The following is an 8,042-nucleotide window of genomic DNA, read 5'->3' as shown; positions in this document are numbered from 1 at the left end:
TCCCTACATCACTTTTCCTTCCTTCCTTCCTTCCTTCCTTCCTTCCTTCCTTCCTCCCTTCCTCCCTTCTTTCCCTCCTTCCTTTCCCTCCTCCCTTCCCTCTTTCCCCTTCCCTCCCTTCTTCCCCTTCCCCCTTCCTCCTTCCTTTCCCTCCTTCCCCTCCTCCCTTCCCTTTCCCCCCTTCTTCCCTTCCCCTCTCCCTCCCTCCCTTCCCATGAAAGAGGAGGGCTCCCAATAATCCAGGACTAGACTCCTGGAGCCAGAGGCAGAGGATGAGGATGGATCTCTGATGCTGCCTGAGACTGGCATGGCCCTGCTGCTGTTGCCACCCTCCTCTCTGCCCAGGAGGCAGCTCCAGACTCAGGGGGAAATCTCCTTTTCCCCTTCCTTCCTTCCTTCCATCTGCAGCAGAGAATGGGAGGATGATGAAGAACCAGCTCCCTGTTGATGAGTCCAGCAGCAGCAGGTCAAGGAGGCAAAACCAGCAGCAGAGAGTCCAAAAAGGCTGGCGAAAGGCAGTCCTACTATTGTTATTGTATAATAAAAATGGTTGTGTTAAATAGTAATTTCTGTGTTCATGAACTTTGCTGTGTTTTCCTTCAAACCTTCTGACTTCCCAATTTCTCACCTGCTTTTAATAATGTACCAGTTTCTCTTTCTTTTTTGCCCTTTGTCCTCAGCTTCTTTCCATTGCAAATTATCCCAATTATCCCAGGTAATCCTTTCCCTTCCCACTTTCTGGAATTATCTGTATTCCTGTGCAATACAGGTTTAGTATCTCTTATCCAGAATTATTAAATCTTAAATAGTTCAAAACCTTAAACTTTTTTCATGGGTGGCTGAGATAGTGATACCTTTGTTTTCCAGTGGTACGATGTGCACAAACTTTGTTTCATGCACAAAATTACTTAGATATCTGGTGTACAATTACCTTCAGTCTACTATGTGTATAAGGTATATATGAAACATAAATGAATTTTGTTTAGACTTGGGTCTCATCTCCAAGATATCTCATTATGTTTGTTGTGATGGGCCTTCAAGACATTTCTGACTTATAGCGACCCTATCAGCATTTTCTTGGCAAGTTAGTTCAGAGGGGGTTTGCCATTGTCATCCTCTGAGGCTGAGAGACTGTGACTTGCCCAAGGTTAAGGATTCAAACCCTGCTCTCCAGAGTCATAGTCCAATACACCAACCACTACACCACACTGGCTGATTATGTATATTTATGCAAATACAGGTATTCCAAAATTTTAAAAAAAATACAAAATCCCAAACACTTGTGGTCCCAAGCATTTTAGATAAAGGAAACTCAACCTGTATTATAACCAGAGCATGAGAAAGTTACTTTTTTGGAGTGTGTGTGTGTTGTTGTGTGCTTTTAAGTCATTTCCAACTATTGGAGACCCTAAGAACTCCATGGTTTTTTTGGGACACGTTTTACTCAGAGGAGCTTGCCATTGCCTTCCCCTGAGGCTGAGAGAGTGTGACTTGCCTAAGGTAACCCAGTGGGTTTCATAACTGAGTTGGGAATTGAACTCTTGTCTCCAGAGTCGCAGTCCAGCACTCAAATCATGCTGTTTCCCCCCCTTTTTTGGACTACAGTATGCCCTTGGTATCCATTGGGCTTTGGTTCCAGCCCCCTTCCCCGCCATGGATCACAAAATCCATGAATGCTCAAGTCCCATTAAATGCCATGGCAGAGTAAAATGGGGTCCCTTATATAAAATGGCAAAATCAAGGTTTATATATTTTTAAAAAAATATTTTCAAGCCCTGGATGCTTGAATCTGTGGGTGTGGAGGGATGACTATACAACTGGAATATAATCTCCCAGCCAAAGAGCATACATTTTCCTAGCTGTAGCCTAATCCGATGATGAAAATTGATTATATGTTGTCCATGAACTCATACTATATTTTTTATGCTCCTTCCCCCATGTCTATTTCTGCCTCACTTCATTACTTTAGATACCTGAGATGGCAGCCTGTGGGCCCTAAGAAGAAAGTGAGGTTTGAGGAGGCTGAATTTTCAGTGCCAGAAAGTGGACAACTCAGTACAGCCACCTAATGGAAGACAGAGGCCAAGCATTGCAGCAGCCAAATTCAATTTTGTAATTTATTTTTTGGAGAAAAAAATTACAATCCGCTGGGGTTTGGTTCCAGGACCCCTCATGGATCACAAAATCTATGGATGCTCAAGTGCCTTTAAACAGAATGGCATAGTAAAATGGTGTCCCTTATATAAAGTGGAAAAACCAAGGTTTTCTATTTGGAATGTATACTTTTGGGGGATATTTTCAAGCCATAGATGCTTGAATCCATGGATAAAGAGGGATGATTGTAATGTTTCAGGGTCTGAAATCTGTGGGATAGGCTTCATTGAAGATCTCATTTTATTTCCTGGAACATGGAAAACTGAAATAAGCATCTTGAAAGACAGATTTGCAAGCAGGGAACCACCATGATAGGAAGTTCTGTACTGTATAAATGAAGCTGCTGCTAGGAAAAAAGAAGGCACCCTAGGGCCGCAGCCACCACAGCCCCTTTCTTTTATGGTAACATCCAAGAGGGTAGGCTTTAAAATAACTAACATAACCTAAAGCTGATGCCAAAATAACAAAGTGTTAGCTGGATGCTAATGAGTAGAGCTCTTTGACTGGTGCAAGTTTAACAGCCTCCAGGCTTAATTAAACTTAAAATATATTTGCAAGCTCTCTGTTCTTTCCATTGATCTCTTTATGCATGAATTTGGACTCCAGTTCTTTTCCAGAGTACAGCTCCTCAGCTTAGAAAAGCAATCCTTGAGAGCCTAATGACAGCTCCTTCACTCATTTTTATGTCCCAGAAGAACTGTTGTTCATTTCAGTGAAACCACAATTAAATGGCTATTTCCTTAATGTTGTTAGAGAAGGGGGCCGGTTTCATTACAAGAACCAAGGGCAGGGGCTGAGGTCAGTTGGCTTTAATCAGTGTATGGAAATGTAATCTTAATATAGAAGCTCTGTCTCATGGCCACATTTAGCTGACAGATGACCACTGGCTGGTACTCTACTGACCAATGTGGGGACAAGCCTTGGATCTGGAAAACTAAACCCTGTTCAGTATATAGCATAGTACCTCATAGGTCTACCTCACAGGGTTGCTGTGAGGATGAAATGCAGCACTAGGCTCCATAAATTTAATGGCATAAATTTAAAAAGGTACATTTGATAACCCTAACCAAATGCTTCATAGGTGGCATACATGGTTAAAAAAAAAACCCAACACATTACAGTCGGCCTTCAACATTTGTGGCTTTGACTTTTGCAGATTTGATTAATATGTTATCTCTAGGAATTTCCAGCTCCTCCAGTGAGACTCTGCCAGACGTTGACCATAGAGACACACTGGAGGACATAGAGATTTCTAGAGAAAATACTTCTCTAGATATTTGTAGGTCTTCCAGTGCCATTGTATTATCAGCTTCTGGCAAATGTTGGTCGTAGGTTTGTGCTGGAGAACCTAGGGACTCCTAGAGAGGTGTTTTCTCAGGTTTTTAAAAAAGTTTTTTTTATTTGCATTATTTTCACTTTCATGGGGGTCTTATGCCCCTGACCCCAGCAAATGTGGAAGGCCCACTACAGTCAGCCCTTCTTATACACGGATTTTTTATACACGGATTCAAGCATCCACGGTTTCAAAATGTTCAAAAAAATATAAATTTAAAATATCAAACCTTGATTTTCCATATTTTATAAGGGACACCATTTTGCTATGTCATTACGTATATTTAATGTGCCTTGAACATCCACGGATTTTGTTATACACGGGGGATCTTGGAACCAAACCCCAGCGTATAACAAGGGTCCACTGTATTTTTCTTTTGAAGCTTTGAATCAGGAATAATTTATTTTTAGTATGCTACCAATATTATTACACGTATCACTTCATTTTTGTGTTTGGCCAGTTCTTTAAGGTTTTCAACTTCAACAAACAGTCCTTCAAAAACTGGAATTGTGATTACTTTACAACATGAAGTTGCTTCAAATGGAAAAGAGAAAGTATGGCATTAATAGGAAGCTCTGTCAATTAGTAACAGATTCTTCTCACACTAACTGACAGCAGGATGTTTATGTTAATAAAATGATGATGAAGACATTAAGATAGTTATAGATTTTCTGTACCTTGTCTCAGTAATAAATCCCAAATGGAGGCTATAGCCAAGACAGAACGGGGGGGGGGGGGGGAAGCAACAGGATGTCAAAGGGCAGTGATGAAGGAAACAGATAAGATCTTCAAGTGTAAAGATATATCATTAAAGACCAAAGTCAAAATAATCAATGCCATGGTATTTCAGATTTCTAAGTGTGAAAGTTGGACAGTGAAAAAGGCTGACAGGAAGAAAATCATCTCATCGGAAGTGTGGTGGTAGAAGAGAGTTCTATGGGTACCAAAGAAAGGCGGAATTTGAGAGCAAATCAAGCTTGAATTTTGTCTAGAAGCCAATGTGACTAAACTGAGGCTATCATAATTTGGACACATAATGAGATGACAGGGCTCAGTGGAAAAGATAGTAATGCTGGGTAAAGTGGAAGGCTCTAGGAAAGAGGAAGACCATATTACAGGGGGAATAATTCAATCAAAGAAGATGAGGTACCAAGTTTCCAAGACCCTAGGATGCTAGTGATGACCAGGGCTCTTGGAGGTCTCAATTCCATTAGGCAACCATAGGTTGATGCCTACCTAATGGCAAATAACAATGACAGCAATGTGGGCCACGTTTTGGCATAATGTTCTCATGATATATGGCCTCATATCTCTCTTCCATCTGATTCAAATCCTGTAGTCACAGAGTTTATCCATCATTATGCCTTAGGAAGAGGTCTCAATCTAGACAGGCCAATCATGGTCAAGATTATGCAATGCTGATGGATAGATATATGATACAAAGAATGATAGGCACACTCATTTAATATCTTTTTTAAAGTCTGCTATAAGGTGAATCAGTGTGCAGTCATATGCAAACTTGAAAGTAATCCCCACCACAACACAGCAAGATTTACTTCTGAATAAATATGCAGACAATTACAATGCAGAAATAACCCAGTTTGACACCATTTTAACTGCCTTGGCTCAGTGCTATGGAATTCTAGGAATTGTAGTTTGTTGTGGCACCAGACAGAGAAGATTAAATGTCTCACAAAACTACAAATCCCAGAATCCCCTAACACTGAGCCATGGCTGTTAAAATGGTGTTGAACTGGGTTACTGGTATTTCTGCAGTGTGGATGCAACCTTTGTATATTACATCTTACATGTGTAAATCCTTTTTTGTACCTGACATTTTAGACTACATCTTTTCAGTCTCATGTATGTTTATTGCTCCTCCTATTTACATAAAATATATAAATATGTAAAACTGCAAACCTGTGCAAAATATCTGTTGATTCCACTGTAATTATTGCATCAAAGTGAGCCCAGACAGCACACCTGGCTGAAAACCTGGAAGAAAAACAGCCCAAAATGAAATGCAATCACTTCATCAAACCAACAAACCAACAGATAATAGCATAAAGCTTTTTAATAAAAGCAACTGAAGGAAGGAGTGGAACCAAAACATTACAAGAAACGTATTATTTTCTTGGCCAAAGCATTTATCTATCTTCAACTATTTAAATGTTTTTTCTTAATCAGCATTTCCATCTTGACATCTGTGAAGGCTATCGTGGATTAAAAACACAAAATAAGACACAAAAGATGTATAATGAGAAGTCTTGTCCACATATTACCATTCTGTTAGTAACATGTAGAGAAGAGAATTATAGAGTGAGGATTAAATTAACCTGGACTTAATAATGGAATTATGATATATAGATATGAACCCTCTTGGGTTGGATCAAAAGTCCTTCTGCTCCAGTATTCCAGTTTATTGTTATTGTGTACTTTCAAGTAATTTCTGACTTATGGTGACCCAAAGGCGAACCTTATCATGGGGTTTTCCTGACAAAGTTTGTTCAGAGGGGGGCTTTTTTGTCATTACTTTCCTCTGAGGCTGAGAGAGTATGGCTTGCTCAAGGACACCCAGAGGGTTTTTACGGCTAAACCGGGATTCAAACCATAGTCTCTAGAGTCCTAGTCCAACGCTCAAACCACTACACCATGCTGGCTCCATGCTCTTGGTACTCCATGACTTCATGGCTATTGGTACTGGTACTCCAGTACCAAGCAGGATATGCAACTCATTTCCAGAACAGAATATGGACAGTGAGTACTGTATACTAATGTATACGTCTAGAAATTTTAGTCAAAAAATTGACACAAAAAACCTGGATTGAGTTATCCACAGGTCAATGTAAGTACTTTATTACATGGCCCTAAGTCTTACTTTCGACTTGGGTCATATCAAAATCCATAATTTTGGCCCGAAAACCTGCCCTCAACTTATGCATGAGGTCAACTTATAGTCAAGCATATATGGCACTCATACCGTCTTCACTACTTACTTCTAACCTGCATTTCTAATTCAAAGATATAGCCATGTTAGTCTGTAGAATCAGTATGTAGAGAGATCTTGTAGCACCTTTGAGACTCACTGAAAGAAAGAAGTTGGCAGCTGGAGCTTGTCTAGAGTTAAGTCTATTTCTTGAGATGCATCTGATGAAGTGGACTTAAGTCTACAAAAACCCATGCTGCCAACTTCATTTTTTCAGTTAGTCTCAAAGGTGATTTTGGAATAGTTGCATATATACATAATGAGATATCTTGAGGATGGGACCCAAGTCTGAACTTGAAATTATAAAACATAGCCTGAAGGTAATTTTATACTATATACACATACACACACACACACACATATATATAATTTTGTGCATGAAACAAAGTTTATATGCAATGAACCATCAAAAAGCAACGGTGTCACCGTCTCAGCCATTTATGCAGACCATTGTAAGTAAAATGCCCAGCGCATGACTGGCTTTCAGTGTCACACAGAACAAAGTCAACCTCTTTTGCAACAATAAGAACCCAGGAAACATTAGGAAGAAGTTCTTGGCAGTAAGAGCTGTTTAATAACAGAAGATGGAGTCTTCTTCTTTGGAGGCTTTCAAACACAGGCTGGATGGCCATCTGTCGGGGGTACTTTGATTGTGTTTTCCTCCATGGCATGGGATCAGATTGGATGGCCCTTGTAGCCTCTGCCAACTCTATGATCCTACAAAACACTGTGTTGGCCCTTTAGCAAATTCAAACAAAAATCCACCAAACAGCGATACCTTTATTGGCCAGCAACAAACTATGATTCCCAGAATTCCCTAGCATTCAGCCATGAGAGTTAAAGTGATGTCAAACCAGATTATTTCAGCCATGTGGATGCAGCTGATGCCACAGAAAATGTGAACCCGAGCAGGAATGGCTTGTTGCTACTGCATGCACTTCGCAGTCTCTCTGGTGGCTGCAGATGCTGTATTATTATTTTTTCTTGGCTCTGGGTTGCTGCATTGCTTAGCTTTCCTGTCATCCTGGGTCCATTAACCTGTATTGCCCTCATGCCAGTTTCTACAGTCCGCTGATCCAAAAGGAGTTCTAGGCTTCTCCTTTTGTATCATGTCTTTTTAGATTGTAAGTCCGAGGGCAGGGAACTGTCTAATTATAAATGTGTAAAGTGTAAATTTACAGCACTTCATAAAGGTTAATAATAATAATAATAATAATAATAATAGGCTTATCCTGCTTCTGTGTGATACGTAACAAGGATTCTTGGCCCTTAAATCTAAGTGAATGAGATGATGCTGTTGACTTGCAACCCTCCCGGGATGCTTGTGCGCTGTGGAAATAGTGCAGCTTAGCACCACTTTGAGCGCTGCAGCTCCATCCTATGGCATCCTGGGATTTGTACTTTTACAGGGCGATTAGCCTTCTCTGCCAACAAAACTACAAATCCCAGGCTTCTGTAAGATGGGGCCAGGGCAGTTACAGCGGTGTCAAACTGCATTGTTTCTATAGTGTAGATGCACCTTCAGTGAGAGCTCAACAAATGTCAAAATGTGAGAGGGGGGCTCACAAT

The 8,042-nt window shown here is 40.4% G+C and overlaps 1 protein-coding gene across 1 annotated transcript in view; it reads right to left on the bottom strand.

Moving 5' to 3' along the window:
- Window positions 1–5,478, bottom strand: part of POU6F1 (POU class 6 homeobox 1) — a 66,722-nt gene extending 61,244 nt beyond the window's left edge. The window contains exon 1 of the mRNA XM_042449447.1: window positions 5,408–5,478. The gene's annotated coding sequence lies outside the window, so the exon portion shown is untranslated. The remainder of the gene's footprint in view (window positions 1–5,407) is intronic.
- Between the last annotated feature and the right edge of the window lie 2,564 nt (window positions 5,479–8,042).

The sequence above is a fragment of the Sceloporus undulatus genome, chromosome 2, assembly GCF_019175285.1.
Source record: "Sceloporus undulatus isolate JIND9_A2432 ecotype Alabama chromosome 2, SceUnd_v1.1, whole genome shotgun sequence".
Classification (NCBI taxonomy): Eukaryota; Metazoa; Chordata; class Lepidosauria; order Squamata; family Phrynosomatidae; genus Sceloporus; species Sceloporus undulatus.
Note: the sequence above shows the minus strand (reverse complement) of the source record. Positions and strands in the feature narration are given on the sequence as shown.